Source organism: Heptranchias perlo, unplaced genomic scaffold, assembly GCF_035084215.1.
Source record: "Heptranchias perlo isolate sHepPer1 unplaced genomic scaffold, sHepPer1.hap1 HAP1_SCAFFOLD_52, whole genome shotgun sequence".
NCBI classification, from domain to species: Eukaryota; Metazoa; Chordata; class Chondrichthyes; order Hexanchiformes; family Hexanchidae; genus Heptranchias; species Heptranchias perlo.
In genome coordinates, this window is record NW_027139537.1 from 7,631,831 (window position 1) to 7,651,363 (window position 19,533).

A 19,533-nucleotide genomic window follows, 5' to 3' on the forward strand; every position below is an offset into this window, starting at 1 on the left:
TTTACAACACCAAGTTATAGTCCAGCAATTTTATTTTAAATTCACAAGCTTTCGGAGACTTCCTCCTTCCTCAGGTAAACATTTACCTGAGGAAGGAGGAAGTCTCCGAAAGCTTGTGAATTTAAAATAAAATTGCTGGACTATAACTTGGTGTTGTAAAATTGTTTACGATATATTTCCAAGTCGGGATGGTGTGTGACTTTGAGGGTAACGTGCAGGTAGTGTTGTTCCCATGTACCTGCTGCTCTTGTCCTTCTAGGCAGTAGAGTTCGCGGGTTTGGGAGGTGCTGTCGAAGAAGCCTTGGCGAGTTGCTGCAGTGCATCCTGTGGATGGTACACACTGCAGCCATGGTGCGCCGGTGGTGAAGGGAGTGAATGTTTAGGGTGGTGGATGGGGTGCCAATCAAGCTGGCTGCTTTATCTTGGATGGTTTATTTGTTGCTTGAGCTGCAGTTGATTTTTCGGCCCAGTTGATTTGCTCTTCCCGCAATCAGCAACCCGGTCTCCGTCCAAGGCAGGTTTTGACGCCCACCGGCTCATCCCGAAGCCAGGAGAAGTAAATGCCTTTCATGACTGCTGCTTACAAATGTATTTACATGTATCTGTATTATTTATTCACTTATTGGGGTGTATATAATGTCAATGTATTTTCTGGATATTTATTTCTCTATGTCTTATTTCTTATTACACACAAATACATAACACAGATACACAGCGATATAATGATAACCACCACACAGTTACACCCAAATGTATTTATAAGTGTCACAGATGCAATCATATATATTTATAACAAGATATATCATATTGTAAAAATAATTAAAATAAATTTATAAATGGCACACATAACATAAACACTCACTTTGTAAAGAAGCATGACATCCATTTGTACACATCCATTGTTTAAATTTTCACACCGTCCTGTTCGCAGTCCTGAACAAATTCCACACACAGAAACTCTCAGAGTTTTTTCAGATGCTGCCCGCCCTATTGTGCATTTTGAGCAGTTCCTTTCCTGTGATGTGATGATTCTGGGTGCCGGGTGTGTGTAATTGGATTTGCTGCAGTCGTGCTGCCGCGGACAGGTGAAGGCAGCTTCTGAGGCTGCCTGACACCCGGTGGGAGTGGGAGGGGATTTAGTAATCTGAAATAAATGAAACGGTGTGTGAGAAACTTTCATAAAGGTAAACATCCAAATCTTTGCTGTCAGACCTTGTAGCGCAACGGTAGCGCGTCTGACTCCAGATTAGAAAGTTGTGTGTTTAAATCACGTCGGGGTCACAGTTGTCCTTAGTGTTGTTAGGAGGCTGGATAATTCCCGCTTCCTTATTACAATCCCGTTTTCACAACAAACAGAATCCTGCTCTGAATTCCGCCTCACGAATTCCCCACTGTCAGGGAGAGAAGCGTCTGATTCCCTCATTTATTTATTGCAAGAAACATACACAAACACACTTATTAATTCAAAATCAGCCTGCAGCTCCACACGCACAGAGATAAACACAACCAGAGAGACAGGCAAACACCGGGAAATAGACAACCCGGTTTCTCAGAGAATTGCCTGTACCTCCACGGTCGAATGTAAGGCCTTTTGTTGTTCACTTTCGTTCCACACCTTGGAATTCAGGAGAATCTGGTACATGGTTTGTCGGACAAGGCACGGGCGCGATGGCCCGAATGGCCTGCGTCTGAGTTGTATCCTTCCACGATTCTAAACTAAGCCCCTGGGGCGGATTCAGCAGCCACCTCGCTGCAATAACAGACCAAATGGAAACACTTCAGCAGGCCCGGCGAATTCAGTCAGTCGCACATGAGACCCTTAATGGGCGAATTCTGTTTTAAACTTTGACGCTGCTTTCGCGAGTGAACCCTCCGCTTTCTTGACTGTCAGTGCAAGAGACGAGTCTGTCAGTGCCGCGTAGTGTGCAATGGTCAAAACTTTAAACGGAGCAGAAGGTTATTCGGGGTTCAGATACACAAACCTCTCTGATGAGCCTGAGATTTTATCAGAGGTTGCTGCCTCCCCTCCATCTATTGCCCTCTTACGAGGCACTTGCTCCGGTTTCAATTTACAAACTGGGTGAGTTGGTGATCGGGTGTAGGAGAGCTGGTTTGTGATCTGAGTTGGAGACTCAGTGGCCCCGGGTGAGGCAGAGAAAAAAAATCAGTCCAGGCCCGGCCCCAATCTGCGGATGTGGAAGAAAACAGGGGAGGAGGGTGCGGTGTGAGGTCCCTGTCAAACCAACTGCCCGAAAAAAGCGGGCCACAGTCAGAGAATCAGAATGGCTACTTCCTGAGGTCGGGGGAGGCCGGTTCATGTGGAAAAGGATCCGGACGAGAATGATCTGATTCATAAGGTTAGGGGAGGGAAATTAGGGAGCTCCTTCGGAACGTTAATTACTTGAAAATGAAGACTTTTTCCTGAGTAACTTGTGTGCTTTTGATGAATGAAATGTTTGTAAAAAGGCATCCGTGGAGAAGGATTGAGAGCTTTTAGGACGAGAGGGGAAATGAGGAGATTTTTTTTCACACAGAGGGTTGTTCCGATCTGGTAGCCACTCCCTGAAAGAGTGGTGGAAGCAGCTTTCATATGAACTTTCAAAAGGCAATTGGACAGGTACTTGAAGAGGACTGATTTGCAAATTTAGGGGGGAAAGGCAGGGTTTTTTGGACTAAATTGGACAGCTCTTTCAAAGAGTAGGCAGGGCAACACTGCTGAATGGCCTCCTTCTGTGCTGTAATATTCTATGATTCTATTCCATGATTTTAGTGTGGGACAGGAGAGATGTTGTTTAAAGAGAGGTAAAACTGTCCCAATCAGAGCAGACAGAGGTGACTGGTCGGTTCCCCTCTGCCCAGTATAAGTCACCAGCGGTTTTTTTGTGGTGTAGTGGTTACCAGTTCGCTTGACACGCGAACGGCCCTGCTTTCGATCCTGGGCGGACAATTTATGTTGCAATTGCTGTTTACATTCCATATTAATGACTTAGATGAGGGGACCGAGTGTAATGTATCCAAGTTTGCTGCTGATACAAAGGTAGGTGGGAATGTAAGCCATGAGGAGGACGCAAAGGGAGGTGGAGAGGTTAAGTGATTGGGTAAGAAGGTGGCAGTTGGATTATAAGGTGGGAAAATGTGAAATTGTCCACTTTGGTTGGAAGAATAGAAAAGCAGAGTATATTTAAAAGGTGAGAGTCCAATAAATGTTGGTATTCAGAGGGAGTTCGGTGTACTTGTAAACAAATCACAGAAATTTAACATTCTGATACAGCAAGAAATTAGGAAGAACAATGTTATGTTGGCCTTTTTGCAAGGAGGTTGGAGTATAAGAGTAAGGAAGTCTTGCTGCAATTAAATAGGGCTTTGGTGAGAACACACCTGGAGTACTTTGATGTAGTCTGCATAGATTTTAGCAAGGCTTTTGACCAGGTCCCAATTGGCAGACTGGTCAAAAAAGATGTGCTTGCAATGGAGAGGGTACAGAGGAGATTTACGAGGAGGTTGCCAGGGCTGGAAAATTTTGGCTGTGAGGAAAGATTGCATAGGCTTGGGTTGTTTTCATTGGAACAGTGGAGGCTGAGGGGTAATTTAATTGAGGTGTACAAAATTATGAAGGGCCGAGGTAGAGTGAATGGGAAGGACCTATTTACCTTAGCAGGGAGGTCAATTACCAGGGGGGCATAGATTTAAAGTGATTGGTGGAAGGATGAGAGGGGAGCTGAGGAGAATTTTTTTCATCCAGAGGGTGGTGGGGGTCTGAAACGCACTGCCTGAAAGGGTGGTAGAGGCAGAATCCCTCGTTACATTTAAATAATACTTCGAGATGCAACTAAAGTGGCGTAACATACAAGGCTACTGACCGAGTGCTGGGAAGTAGGATTCGGCTGAGGTGTCTCGCAAAGGGCAATAGAAGTATGGAAGGCTGCAACCTCTGACAAAATCTCATTCCCATTCGAGGTTTGTGTATCTGAACCCCTAACGCTTTCTGCATCTTTTAAAAGTTTTGACATTCACTGTCCAGGACGCGACACCCAGAGTCTCGTCTCTTGCACTCACAGTGATGCGTCCGGCCGTTTTCACTCGTAAAAACAGCTATTGTGATATTGTGATATTGTCTTAGACTCCCTCACCAGCGGAAAGGGTTTGTCTATCTATCTTTCAAAATCCTAAAAAGCCTTCTATATTCCAGGGAATACAAGTATGTAACCGCTCCTCATAATTTAACCCTTCGAGCCCTGCTGACATTCTGGTAAATCTGGGCTGAGCTCCTTCCAAGGCCAAAACTTGAAATGAGCATCACTGAGGATCAGTTTTCTCTCACTCAAAGTTAACTATTTAGTGAAGTAAAAGATGCAGCTTTTCAAGAATAAGGGAGCAGATACTGTCGCCCTTTTTGGCAGGAGAAAAAACTCCTCCCTGGATGTTTATCGTGAGCAAGGTTCAACATAATGTTTACACTCGGGAACCTTTCGCGTATATAGCAAACGTGATAACCGCTACACTACGGAAACCATTACTAGCTCGTTAAAAACAATGGGGAACTGACTTAGTCTCCTGTTTCTGTTCTGACTTGGAATGCGTTGCTTCTCGTTCCAGCAACACTTGATATGTTACAACACAGAAGGAGATCATTCGGCCCATTGTGCCTGTGCTTGCTCTTTGAAAGTGCTATCCAAGATGTCTCACCACCCATAAGCTCTTTCCTCATAAGCCCTGCAATTGTTTTCCTTTTCAAGTATTTATCCAATCCCCTTTTGAAAGTTACTATTGAATCTGCTTCCACCGGCCGTTCAGGCAGCGCATTCCAGATCATAACAACTCGCTGCGTAAATTATGTTCCCTCATGTCGCCTCTGGCTCTTTTGCCAATTACTTTAAATCTGTGTCCTCTTGTTACTGACCCTTCTGCCACTGAAAACAGTTTCTCCTTATTTGCTCTATCAAAACCTTTCATAATTTTGAACACCTCTATCAAATAATCTCCCCTTAACCTTCTCTGCTGTCAGGGGATAATCCCAGCTTCTCCATTCTCGCCACATAACTGAAGTCCCTCATCTCTGTTACCATTCTAGTAAATGTCCTCTGCACCCTCTCCAAGGCCTTGACATCTTTCCTAAATTGTGTAGCCCAGAATTGAACACAATACTCCAGCTGCAGCCTAACCAGTGTTTTATAAACGTTTAGCATAACTTTGTTGCTTTTTTATCGATGCCTCTATTAATAAAGTCCATTTCACCAGGCAGTCTATGTCCTCCTGAAGTCTGATACTATCCAAACATTGTTTACTGCATTCCCGAGTTTCATGTCATCTGCAAACTTTGAAATTATACCCTGTATACCCAAGTCCAGGTCATTAATGTATGAAGCAAAAATGAAAACTTTTTGCAGTGTGACTTGTGTGATTTTCAGCCTAGTTTATATAACTACTTCTCATAATTTAACGCATTGCACCCTGGTTACAATCTGGTGAATCTGTGCTGCACTCCTTCCAAGGCCAATATATCCTTTCAGATTCAAAGTGTATAAACTTGAAATAAGCGTCACTGTGGATCACTATTCGCTCACTCAAAGTTATCTGTTGAGTGAAATAACAGAAAGCGCTTTTAAAGAATAAGGAAGCAGCCACTATCGCCCCTTTTGACAAGCCTATTTTTGGCACTTTATCAAACGCCTTTTGAAAGGCCATATACACAACATCAACCACATTGCCCTCATCGGCCCTCCCTGTTAACTCATCACAAAACTCAATCATGATTTGCCTTTAACAAATCCACAGTGGCTTTCTATTATCAATCCACACTTGTCCAAATGACCATTAATTTTGTCCCAGATTATCATTTCTAAAAGCTTCCCACCACTGAAGTTAAACTGACTGGCCTGTAGTTGCTGGGTTTATCCTTACACCCTTTTTGAACAAGGGTGTAACATCTGCAATTCTCCAGTTCTCTGACACCAAACCCTGTATCGAAGGAGGATTGAAAGATTATGGCCAGCACCTTGCAATTCACACCCTTACTTCCCTCAGCAACCTAAGATGCATCCCATTCCGTCCAGGTGACTTCTCTACTTTAAGTACAGCCAGCCTTTCTAGTATCTACTCTTTATCAATTTTCACCCCATCCAGTATCTCAACTACCTCTCCTTTTACTGTGATTTCGGCAGCATTTTCTTCCTTGGTAAAGACAGGTGCAAAATACTCATTTACTACCTCAGCCATGCCCTCTGCCTTCATGCGTAGACCTCCTCGTTGGTCCCAAATCGTTCTTACCACTCCTCTGACTACCCGTTTACTATTTATATGCCTATAGAAGACTTTTAATGACTTGTTGAAGGGATCGAGTGTAACGTATCCAAGTTTGCTGATGAAACAAAACTAGGTGGGAAAGTAAGCTGTGAAGAGGACACAAAGAGTCTGTAAAGGGATATAGACAGGTTAAGTGTGTGGGCAAGAAGGTGGCAGATGGAGTATAATGTGAGGTTATTCACTTTGTTTGGAAGAACAGAAAAACAGAATATTTTTCAAATGGTGAGAAAATATTAAATGTTAATGTCCAGAGAAACTTGGGTGTCCTGGACACCTGAACTCCAGGTTGTGCTAACCTAGTATAAGCATCCAAAACCAGATGACGGAGAAAGGCTAAATAAACACGGAGACATGAAACAATACTTGGTGGTTTCTGAGAGTCAGCAAAGTGGGATGGTTTACGACCATGAGTTAAGATCAGTGGTGCTTACGTACAGAACAATGCAGCCGAATCGTATAAAGATAGGACACGCTCCCTTCTCAAATGTTAGAGCTCTCAATAGGGGTCAGTCAGAAGTCCATTGCCACAGGCAGTCCGCAAAGGTCAGGACCGATATTCCAGGATTTGCAGACAGGTCAGGTTGTGTTGATTGCTTGCCATTAATGTAATCTGTAAACAGTTGTATTATAATAATAATACTGTTGAATGTAATGTTGAAGACAGCTGTAGTGCAACTCTGTTGTAAGTCAATCTATTAAATTTGCTATTTTGTAACCACTCGGGCTAAAATCAAGCGGAAGTTATTGTTGATGGATTAACAACCCATAGTTGCCACAGTAACGGGAGAAATCCGCGAACAAACATTCACTTTATGTATAAACATCACACCCATAGTTTATATTTTCTCACGTTCTTTTTTGCAGTTCTAATCGAAGTCGAAACTCCAAAAGTCTAAGTGTTTCACAGAAGTTTCCCCTCCTGTTATGTATTTTGAGCAGTTTCCCACATCTTTTTCCTGTGATGTGATAATTCTGGGCGCAGGATGAATGTAATTGGATTTGCTGCAGTCCGCTGACAGCAGGCGATGGAAGCGAGCGCCATGATGCCCCTGACAGGTGAAGGCGACTTCTGATGCCGCCTGACATCCGGTGGGAGTGGGCGGGGATTTGAAAGCCAACCCATTCCAACAATATCGGATGAATAAAGCGGTGCTTGATAAACATTGATATAAACAAACAACCATTGTATCAGTCTGGCCTCTTTGCGCAACGGTAGCGCGTCTGACTGCAGGTCAGAAGGTTGCCTGTTTAAATCACGTTGGAGGCATAGTGTTTTTCCCTCAGAGCTGGTTTTTATAATCCCGCAATTAATGTTTTATTTGCGTCTTCACAATTAACAGGACCCTGCGCTAAAGTCTGCCTCTGGTTCCCCAGTGTCAGGGAGGGAAGCACCTGATGTCCTCATTTAATTAATGTAACAAACAGATGACAAACACACGTCTTCGTTCAAAAACCACCCTGCAGGTGGACACATAGTGAGATAAAAACAGGGCAGAGATGCAGACAGTATCCGGAAACATCGGGAAATAGACAAAAGAAATAGATTGAGCGCTTTGTTCTCAGAAAATTGTCTGAACCTCCACGGTCAATGAAAGGGCTTTTGTTGGTCGGTTTCCCATTGAACCGGAGAATTCGGGAGAACTTGGTGGATGGTTGGTTCGTATTCCCCTGTCCCCCACCAGCGGAAAAGGTTTGTCGTTCCCACCCCACTAACTCCTTTCAAAAGCCACTCTGTCCAAAGACAATATATCCTTCCAGATTAAAAGGGAATAAAACTTGAAAAGAGCGTCACTGTGGATCAGCTTTCTCTCACTCAAAATTATCTGTTTAATGAAGTAAAAGATGCAGCTGACAAAGAATAAGGGAGCAGCCACTGTCTCCCTTCATGGCAGGAGAAGAAAATCGATCTGGATGTTTGTGGAGACCAAGTTCCAACATAATGAATCCGCCCGGGATCAAACCGGGGACTTTTTGCGTATAAAGCAAACGTGATAACCGCTACACTACGGAAACCGATAGCGTTGCACTCAACAAATTGAGCTAATGAATGGTGTCCTCTCTCTGCTCGGACTTGGAATGTGTTGTTTCAAGTGCAACACGAGATACCGACAGTGGCTGCTCCCCCTTTTCTTTAAAGTGCAGAAATTATGCAGAATGAAATCACAGCGCGGTAGTCAGGATGGCCGAGCGGTCTAAGGCGCTGCGTTCAGGTTGCAGTTTTTTCTGGAGGCGTGGGTTCGAATCCCACTTCTGACATTTTTTACTTTTCCGTGGAAATATTTTTTTTGTGGATTGGGCTGCAGCTGATTTTTCTACCAAGTTGATTTGCTCCTCCCACAAAAGCAACTGGCTTTGTCATGGAAATGTGACTTGAGAAGATTCGAACGATGAAATGGTTGACATATTAATGACCTGGACAAAGAAATAGAACAGCAGTGGGAAACATTTAAAACGGTGATCAATGGAGTCCAGGAGAAATATATCCCACTAAAAACAAACTATCCAGAAATGACACACCAGGGATGAATAAAGAAATAAGTGCAAATTTGAAACTAAATAAAAAGGCCCACACTGGACAATAAAGGAGAGAGGGGAAGTCTAAAGAACTATTCGAAAGGCAAAAAGGAATATCAAAAAAAGCAAAGTATTCCAGACACATCAACAGCCAAGGATAGGAATCGGGCCACGAAGGGATACACACGACAAACTCACAGCAATGACAGCGAAATGGCAGAAATATTAAATAATCACTTTGCTTCGGTATTTGATAGAATCATAGAATCATAGAAGTTACAACATGAAAACAGGCCCTTCGGCCCAACATGTCCACGTCGCCCAGTTTATACCACTAAGCTAGTCCCAATTGCCTGCACTTGGCCCATATCCCTCTATACCCATCTTACCCATGTAACTGTCCAACTGCTTTTTAAAAGACAAAATTGTACCCGCCTCTACGACTGACTCTGGCGGCTCGTTCCAGACACTCACCACCCTTTGAGTGAAAAAAATTCCCCTCTGGACCCTTTTGTATCTCTCCCCTCTCACCTTAAATCTATGCCCCCTCGTTATAGACTCCCCTACCTTTGGGAAAAGATTTTGACGATCTACCTTATCTCTGCCCCTCTTTATTTTATAGACTTCTATAAGATCACCCCTTAACCTCCTACTCTCCAGGGAAAAAAGTCCCAGTCTGTCCAACCTTTCCCTATAAGTCAAACCATCAAGTCCCGGTAGCATCCTAGTAAATCTTTTCTGCACTCTTTCTAGTTTAATAATATCCTTTCTATAATAGGGTGACCAGAACTGTATTTACCAGGGAGACTAGTATTGTGGGCATGACAGTAGAAGAAGAGATCAACAAAATATGAAAATACATTTAAGATCGAAAGGGGGGGGGGAGATAATTGATAAACTAATCAAACCTAGAGAGGAAATTTCCTGTTCGGAGCCTGACCAGAGTTTCAAACCGCTCAGTCACGCTAATTTCCGTATTACTGTTCAGGAGCTCATTTCACAGGGACACGATTACTGCGCTCCATTTAGGGAGGCTCAGTGAAAGGCGGAAATTGATCTATTATTAGAATCATAGAATAAGACAGCGCTATTCGGATGCCATTCGGCCCATCGTGCCTGTGCCAGCTCTCTGAAAGAGCTGTCCAGTTCGTTCCATTCGCCTGCTGTTTCCCATTTCGCCCTGAAAATGTTTCCATCCAAGCGTTTATCCAATTCCCTTTTGAAAACTGTGAGTTAAGTTAAACAATATTGAAAGGGGTGCTGGGGTCTCTGCAGCGTCGATGTAGAGTGTGTGATGATTGAAGTTATCAAGATGGTTGCTTTACACATGGTATGTTGTGCAATCATCCTGAAATATCTTCAATATCCAATACAAATTGAATTGCAATCCTGACGGACAAACACTGGAAAACAAGTCACGAGTGAACGCAAATCATCTGGGACCCGTTTTCAGCCTCACGGCACTTTAAGTGAAGTGAAATAACTTTGCATTGAAAAGATTTGGAACTTGCATCTGTCCCTTTATCTGTTCCATTTCTTAAAGTTGCTGGCGTCTGATGATGTACACGCCTCTGCTTCCTCTATTGAACAAGAAAGGAGGTGTTTGACGATGACGGGACCTGTTGGTTATGAGCTCATCCTTTACATTGAGTTTGTTCGCATCTTTTAAACGGCGTCAACTTTAGTACAGCGGTGAACTTCGCAGCAAACAAGTTCATCACCGTCTCACCGCGGGCACTGACTGACACGTTTATTGTTATTTCTTTCAGACCTAAATAAATAGTAACCGTGATTTTAAATTTGCACTAAGTGATTTTTAGGTAGTCGCCTTCAAATGTTTCACAGGCGACTCCTAATTTATGATAGTCCGGCCATTTCACCAGCCGTGTTGAAAACATGTCTCTGCTTTTCGCGTCTTTTTTCGAAAGGCAAAAAATATATTTCCCGTGACCTATGAAGGATGGACAAGTACATTTCAGAAAGCTGAAGAAAGTTCACCGAGCTTAAATCGTCTGACCACGTTAACTGCACTATATATATATATATATATATATATATATATATATGCAAGTACTTGCTGTCTGTTTCTGTGGTTGTCATTTTTCTGTGTGTGTCCATCTGCAGGTCGATTTTGAATCATGTCAGTTTGTTGCATGAAACAAATGAGGGTATCAGGCGCTCCCCTCCCTGCCACTGGGTAGATACCTTCATTCTGGAATTATCCAGTCTCATGTGAGCGGTGAAAGAAACAGTGACCCCGATGTGATGTGAACTTTTGATCTGGAGTCAGAACTTTGCGCCACGTACTCTGAAGACAGGATCCTGGATGTTATTATATGTATAAATGTTTCTCAAACACCGTTTCATGTATTGGTTGAATGGATAGGGCTTGTCAAATCTCCGCCAGATCCCTCCGGGAATGAGACAGTATTAGAATCACCCTTCACCCCCAATCGCCTGCTCTCAGCGGACTGCAACAACAGGGCTGGCAGAAATGGACTTTGTTCACATTATTCAGCAATGTGAATCGTTTAATATTTAATCATTTTTAATGGGGACAAGGTTACAAAATGTTTCCGCCCGGTTTTGAACCGGGGACTTTTCGCGTGTTAGGCGAACGTGATAACCACTACACTACGGAAACCTGACATTTGACGCTCCGTGCTAGGAGCAAACCCCCTCAGCCAAACTAATTTCCGTATTACTGTCCAGGAGCTGATTTCACAGGGATACATTTACTGCGCTGTATTTAGGAAGGCTGCAGAGAAGGATCGGTGGCGATGGTCAGGCAGGGAATCCCAGAGCATCGCGCTCACACAGACATTTCACTGTTTTTTTTTCATGTGCCTGATATCCGATGGCAGTGTAAATTATGGCGAATCAGGCATGCTCAGATGACATTGTTCACAGAGTGTTTTCTTGCAGCCAAATCACACATTAGAAAAATTGAAATGAGATTAAGAGATCGGAGCCATTTAAAGTGTTCCCAGTTACTGCTGATCAGGAATTAAAACCTGGTACCGGCTTCAGGGCTATCAGAATGAGGCAATGTATCGGAAAGTGGGAAGAAAAAGGTGCAACTTCCGTTCCTGGGTGGGCTCAAATCACCAACTTTTTGGTTAATAGCCGAATGCGCTAACCGATTGCGCCACAGAGACCGCCCGCTGGTTTTGTTCTTGCAAGATACACTAAAGCAGCGTGTCACCTAGCCAAAGTTACATGTTGCAGCAACAGAAATGCAATTGTCCACTATCAGTGTTACTTTTCCAGAAATAAAGGATGGGACATTGTTTGTGGAAACATGGGAACGGTCTGGTCTCGCTCAAAGCATCGATATCACCGCCAACCAGCTCTCCTGCAACCGGCGCGCCCACCGGTGCTTTGTCTGTTGCCAAGTCGCACTGTGGGAGAACCTTCACCACACAGACTGCAGCGGTTCAAGAAGGCGGCTCACCACCACCTTCTCAAGGGCAATGATGGATGGGCAATAAATGCTGGCCTCGCCAGCGACGCCCATATCCCATGAACGAATTAAAAAAATGTATTCTGAGCGTTCAGGGGAGGTCGTGTCTCACTGACCTGATAGAATTTTTCGAGGAGGTGACAAGGAGGATCGATGAGGGTAGCGTAATTGATGTAGTCTGCATGGATTTTAGCAAGGCTTTTGAAAAGTTCCCACATGGCAAATTGGTCAAAAAAGTAAAGGCCCATGTGATCCAAGGGAATGTGTCTTGGTGGATGCAAAATTGGCTCAGTGGCAGGAAGCAAAGGGTAATGGTTGACCGGTGTTTTTGCGGCTGGAGGCTGTTTCCAGTGGGGTGCCGCAGGGCTCGGTACTTCGTCCTTTGCTTTTTGTGGTATACATTAACGATTTGAACTTTAACGTAGGGGCCAAGATTAAGAAATTTGCGGGTGACACAAAAATCGGCCGTGTGGTTGATAGCGAGGAGGAAAGCTGTAGACTGTCGGAGTTCAGGCAATTTTCTGATAACAAAGCACTCAATCTATCTCTGAACGAATTTTGAACGAATACGTGTGCTTGACCCGGCACAGGCACGATGGGCCGAATGATCTCGACTTGTGGACTAACATGATGCGATACTAAGTGTTGTCAGACGGAAAAGCAACACATTCCAAATCAGAGCAGAGAGAGGAAACTCGTCTAACAGCATAACAGCACGGAGAGATATTGTATTTGAGAAGGATGAGGAGGGATAGTTTATCATGGTGGTAGTCCCATAGGATATCATTTGTGACTTTGGTAAGGACCATTTCATGCTGCGACAGGGGCGGAAAGCTAAATGGATAAATTCAGCCCGGGCGCGGCCCCATGGTGCGGGGTGATACGGAGTAGTGGGGGGCGGGGGGAAGTGTCAGAGCTGGGGCTCACCGGTGGAAGCAGCATAAAAGTTTAAAACGGTACTCGCCCAACGTGGGGCTCAAACCCACTACCCTGAGATCTGATGCTCTTGCAATGAGAGTCACTGTGGATCAGTTCTCTTGTGGAAAACTATAAAGACCACATTAATGTGTGTGTGTGTGAAATTGTAACTACCCTATGTATGGGAGTCAAGGAGTTAACATTGGTCAAATACCCATCATGCTTTTCTCTTTTATGGTCAAGTAACTATTCACGTATTTCTACATTAATGTGGTCTTTATAGTTTTCCACATTTTCTTGCTCAAACGTATCTGTTTACTGATGTAAAATTAAGAGTTTTTAAAGAAAAGGTGGGGGGGGGGGCAGCCACTGTCTGTGTCTCTTGCTGTCCTTGAAACAACACGGTCCAAGTACGAGCAGAGAGAGGACACCATTCATTTGCCGATTGTGTTGATTGTCATTCGAATAGTTTCTTTATTATAGCGATTATCACGTTTACTTTACACGCGAAAAGTCCCTAGTTCAATCCTAAACAGAAACATTATGTTGGAACTTGGTTTCCATCAACATCCGGTTTGATTTTTTGATCCTGCCAAAAGGGGAGATAGTGGCTGTTCCCTTTTTCTTTGTCAGCAGCATCTTTTACTTCATTGAACAGATAACGTTGAGTGAGAGAAAACTGATCCACAGTGACGCTCACTTCGACTTTATTCCCTTTTAATCTGGAAGGATGTGTGGGCTATGGACAGAGTGGCTTTTGAAAGGAGTTCGGAGAGTGGGAACGACAAACCATTTCCGCTGGTGGGGGACAAGGGAACCCAACCAATCATCTACCAAGTTCTCCTGAATTATAAGGTGCAATGGGAAATCGACCAACAAAAGCCCTTTCATTGACCGTGGAGGTTCAGACAATTTTCTGTTAACAAAGCGCTCAATCTATTTCTTTTGTCTATTTCCAGATGTTTCCGGATGCTGTCTGCATCTCTGCCCTGTGTTTATCTCACTATGTGTCCACCTGCAGGGTGGTTTTTGAACGAAGACGTGTGTTTGTCTTCTGTTTGTTACATTAAATAAATGAGGGCAACAGGTGCTTCCCTCCCTGACACTGGGGAATCAGAGGCAGATTTCAGAGCAGGGTTCTGTGAATTGTGAAGACACAAAGAAAACATTAATTGCGGAATAATCCAAACAAGCTCGAAGGGAAAAAACTGTGATCCCGACGTGATTTGAACACGCAACCTTCTGATCTGGAGTCAGACGCGCTACCGTTGCGCCACGAGGCCGAGGTGCTGCAATGGGTGTTTGTTTCAATCAATGTTTGTCAAGCACCGCTTTATAGCTCTGAGATTGGTGGAATGTGTTGGCTTTCAAATCCCCGCCCACTCCCACCGGATGTCAGGCAGCATCAGATGTCGCCTTCACCTGTCAGCGGCAGCATGGCGCTCGCTTCCATCGCCTGCTGTCAGCGGACTGCAGCAAATCCAATTACATTCATCCTGCACCCAGAATTATCAAATCACAGGAAAAGGATGTGGGAAACTGCTCAAGATACATAACAGGACGGGAAACTTCTGAAAAACACGTGGACTTTCGATGTTTGGACTTTGGTTAGAACTGCAAAAAAGAACGTGTGAAAATATAAACTATGGGTGTGATGTTTACATATGAAGTGAATGTTTGTTCGCGGATTTCTCCCGTTACTGTGGCAACTATGGGTTGTTAATCCATCAACAATAACTTCCACTTGATTTTAGCCAGAGCGTTACAAAATAGCAAGTTTAATAGATTGACTTACAACAGAGTTGCACTACAGCTGTCTTCAACATTACATTCAACAGTATTATTATTATAATACAACTGTCTACAGATTAGATTAATGACAAGCAATCAACACAACCTGACCTATCTGCGAATCCAGGTATATCAGACCTGACCTTTGCGGACTGCCTGTGGCAATGGGCTTCTGACTGTCCCCTATTGAGAGCTCTAACATTTGAGAAGGGAGCATGCCCTATCTTTATACGATTCGGCTGCATTGTTCTGTACGTAAGCACCACTGATCTTAACTCATGGTCGTAAACCATCCCACTTTGCTGACTCTCAGAAACCACCAAGGATTGTTTCATGTCTTAGTGCTTATTTAGCCTTTCTCTGTCATCAGGTTTTGGATGCTGATACTAGGTTAGCACAACCTGGAGTTCAGGTGTCCAGGACACCCAAGTTTCTCTGGACATCAACATTTAATAGTTTCTCACCATTTCAAAAATAATCTGTTTTTCTGTTCTTCCTACCAACGTGAATAACCTCACATTTTCCCACATTATACTGCATCTGCCACCTTCTTGCCCACTCATTTAAACTGTCTATATCCCTTTGCAGAATCTTTGTGTCCTCACATCTTAGTTCTCCATCCACCTTTGTATCATCAGCAAACTTGGATACATTACACTCGATCCCCTCATCAAGTCATTAAAAGTCTTCTAAAGGCATATAAATAGCAAACGGGTGGTAAGAGGAGGGGTAAGACCGATTCGGGACCAAAAAGGAGATCTACGCATGAAGGCATAGGGCATGGCTGAGGTACTAAATGAGTATTTTGCATCTATCTTTACTGGGGAAGGAAATGCTACTTAAATCACAGTAAAAGGGGAAGTAGTTGAGATACTGGATGGGGTGAAAATTGATAAAGAGGAGATACCAGAAAGGCTGGCTGTACTTAAAGTAGAGAAGTCACCCGGTCCGAATGGGATGCATCCGAGGTTGCTGAGGGAAGTAAGGGTGTAAATTGCAGAGGTGCTGGCCATAATCTTTCAATCCTCCTTAGATACAGGGTTTGGTGCCAGAGAACTGGAGAATTGCAGATCTTCCACCCTTGTTCAAAAAAGGGTGTAAGGATAAACCCAGCAACTACAGGCCAGTCAGTTTACCATGGAGGTGGGAAGCATTTAGAAATGATAATCTGGGACAAAATTAATAGTCATTTGGACAAGTGTGGATTGATAATAGAAAGCCACTGTGGATTTGTTAAAAGCAAATCGTGATTGAGTTTTGTGCTGAGTTAACAGAGAGGGCTGATGAGGGCAATATGGTTGATGTTGTGTATATGGCCTTTCAAAAGGCGTTTGATAAAGTGCCCACAAAATCGGCCTGTCAAAAGGGGCGATAGTGGCTGCTTCCTTATTCTTTAAAAGCGCTTTCTTTTATTTCACTCAACAGATAATTTTGAGTGAGCGAAAAACTGATCCACAGTGACGCTTATTTCAAGTTTATACCCGTTTAATCTGAAAGGATATATTGGCCTTGGAAGGAGTGCAGCACAGATTCACCAGATTGTTACCAGGGTGCAATGCGTTAAATTATGAGAAGATGTTTTGTAAACACGGCTTAAAATCACACAAGTCACACTGCAAAATGTTTTCATTTTTGATACATACATTAATATCCTGGACTTGGGTATACAGGGTATAATTTCAAAGTTTGCAGATGACACGAAACTCGGGAATATAGTAAACAATATGGTGTATAGTATCAGACTTCAGGAGGACATAGTCAGCCTGGTGAAATTGACTTTATTAATAGAGGCACAGAGTACAAAAGCATTGGAGTTCAGAAGAATGAGAGGTGATCTTATTGAAACATATAAGATTGTGAAGGGGCTTGATCGGGTGGATGCGGTAAGGATGTTCACAAGGATGGGGGAAACTAGAACTAGGGGGCATAATCTTAGAATAAGTGGCTGCTTTTTCAAAACTGAGATGAGGAGAAACTTCTTCACTCAGAGGGTAGTAGGTCTGTTGAATTTGCTGCCCCAGGAAGCTGCGGAAGCTATATCATTAAATAAATTTAAAACAGAAATAGACAGTTTCCTTGAAGTAAAGGGAATTAGGGGTTACGGGGAGCGGGCAGGAAATTGGACATGAATTTAAATTTGAGATTAGGATCAGATCAGCCATGATATTATTGAATGGCTGAGCAGGCTCGAGGGGCCGATTGGCCTACTCTTGCTCCTATTTCTAATGTTCTTATTTAACAAAGTTATGCTTAACGTTTATAAAACACTGGTTAGTCTGCAGCTGGAGTATTGTGTTCAATTCTGGGCAACGCACTTTAGGAAAGATGTCAAGGCCTTGGAGGGGGTGCAAAGGAGATTTACTAGAATGATAACAGGGATGAGGGACTTCAGTTATGTGGTGAGAATGGAGAAGCTGGAATTATCCCCTTAGAGCAGAGAAGGTTAAGGGGAGATTTGATAGAAGTGTTCAAAATCATGAAAGGTTTTGATAGAGCAAATAACGAGAAACTGTTTTCAGTGGCAGAAGGGTCGGTAACCAGAGGACACAGATTTCAGGTAATTGGCAAAAGCGCCAGAGGCGACATGAGGGAACATAATTTACACAGCGAGTTGTTATGATCTGGAATGCGCTGCCTGAAAGGCCGGTGGAAGCAGATTCAATAGTAACTTTCAAAAGGGGATTGGATAAATACTTGAAAAGGAAAAAAATTGCAGGGCTTATGAGGAAAGAGAGCTTATGGGTGGTGGGACTACTTGGATAGCTCTTTCAAAGAGCTAGCACAGGTACGATTGGCCGAATGAACTCCTTCTGTGTTGTAACATATTAAGTGTTGCTGGACGGAGAAGCAACGCATTCCAAATCAGAACAGAGACAGGAGACTAAGTCAGTTCCCCATTGTTTTTAATGAGATAGTAGCGGTTTCCTTAGTATAGCGGTTATCGCGTTTGCTTTACACGTGAAAGGTTCCCGAGTGGAAATATTATATTGAAACTTGCTCTCCATTAACCTCCATGGAGGAGTTTGTTTCCCCTGCCAAAAAGGGCGACAGTGGCTGCTTCCTTATTATTGAAAAGCGGCATCTTTAACTTCACTAAACAGATAACTTTGAGTGAGAGAAAACTGATCCTCAGTGACGCTCATTTCAAGTTTTATTCCCTTTTACTCTAAAAGGGCATATTGGCCTTGGAAGGAGCGCAGCCCAGATTTACCAGAATGTCAGCAGGGCTCGAAGGGTTAAATTATGAGGAGCGGTTACATACTTGTATTCCTTGGAATATGGAAGATTTTTGTGGATTTTGAAAGGTAGTTAGACAAACTCTTTCCACTGTTAAGGGAGTCGAAGCCAATATCACAATATCACAATAGCTGTTTTACGAGTGAAAACGGCCCTTCGCATCACTGTGAGTGTAAGAGACGAGCCTCTTGGTGCCGCGTCCTGTACAGTGAATGTCAAAACTTTTAAAAGATGCAGAAAGTGTCAGGGATTCAGATGCACAAACCTCTAATGGGAATGAAATTTTATCAGAGGTTGCAGCCTTCCCGACTTCTCTTGCCCTTTGCGAGGCACCTGTTCCGGTTTAAATTCACAAACTGGATGAGTTGGTGATCACGGTACAGCAGACTCAGCGGTCCCGGGTGTGAGAGAGAGAAATCAGCCCGGGCGCGGCCACAATTTGCGCGGTGACACTGCACGGGAGGTCGGGGGGAGTCAGAGCTGGGGTTCGCTCCGAAAAGCAACATAAAAAGTTTAAAAGAGAACCCACGACCCTGAGAGTAAGAGGCTCATGCTCTACCGACTGAGCTAGCCGGGCGTGAACGAACGTAGCACTCTTGTCTGTCATTGCAGTAAACTCGCCCCTGGGTATGCATGTGCAGCAATCCCAACATGACATCCATCTCATTAGCTGTGTTTATCTGTGTGTGTGTGTCAACCTGCAGGTTGATTTTGAACGAATACGAGTGTTTGTCTTCTGTTTGTAACATTAAATAAAAGAGGGCATTAGACATTTCCTTCCCTGACACTGGGGAACCAGTGAGACAGACTTGTTATTGTGAAAACGCAAATAAAACATTAATTGCGGAATTATATGGACTCTTATCAGCGCCAAAAGTAGCTTTACAATATATACACCCAAGGAAGATGGTAGTGGTTGTTGGAGGCCAATCATCCAAGCCCCAAGGCATTGCTGCAGGAGTTCCTCAGGGCAGTGTCCTAGGCCCAACCATCTTCAGCTGCTTCATCATTGACCTTCCCTCCATCATAAGGTCAGAAATGGGGATGTTCGCTGATGACTGCACAGTGTTCAGTTCCATTCGCAACCCCTCAGATAATGAAGCAATCCGAGCCTGCATGCAGCAAGATCTGGACAACATCCAGGCTTGGGCTGATAAGTGGCAAGTAACATTCGCGCCAGATAAGTGCCAGGCAATGACCATCTCCAACAAGAGAGAGTCCAACCACCTCCCCTTGACATTCAACGGCATTACCATCGCCGAATTCCCCACCATCAACATCCTGGGGGTCACCATTGACCAGAAACT

General features: G+C 43.7%; 4 non-coding genes across 4 annotated transcripts; 1 reads left to right on the forward strand and 3 right to left on the reverse strand.

Moving 5' to 3' along the window:
* Positions 1–8,243: 8,243 nt before the first annotated feature.
* trnai-uau (transfer RNA isoleucine (anticodon UAU)) lies at positions 8,244–8,317 on the reverse strand. Its single transcript has one exon. It is a non-coding gene; the product is annotated as a tRNA-Ile (tRNA).
* A 159-nt stretch (positions 8,318–8,476) lies between these two features.
* trnal-cag (transfer RNA leucine (anticodon CAG)) lies at positions 8,477–8,559 on the forward strand. Its single transcript has one exon. It is a non-coding gene; the product is annotated as a tRNA-Leu (tRNA).
* A 2,829-nt stretch (positions 8,560–11,388) lies between these two features.
* On the reverse strand, positions 11,389–11,461 carry trnav-aac (transfer RNA valine (anticodon AAC)). The gene has a single exon. It is a non-coding gene; the product is annotated as a tRNA-Val (tRNA).
* Positions 11,462–14,409: 2,948 nt separating this feature from the next.
* trnaw-cca (transfer RNA tryptophan (anticodon CCA)) lies at positions 14,410–14,481 on the reverse strand. The gene has a single exon. It is a non-coding gene; the product is annotated as a tRNA-Trp (tRNA).
* Between the last annotated feature and the right edge of the window lie 5,052 nt (positions 14,482–19,533).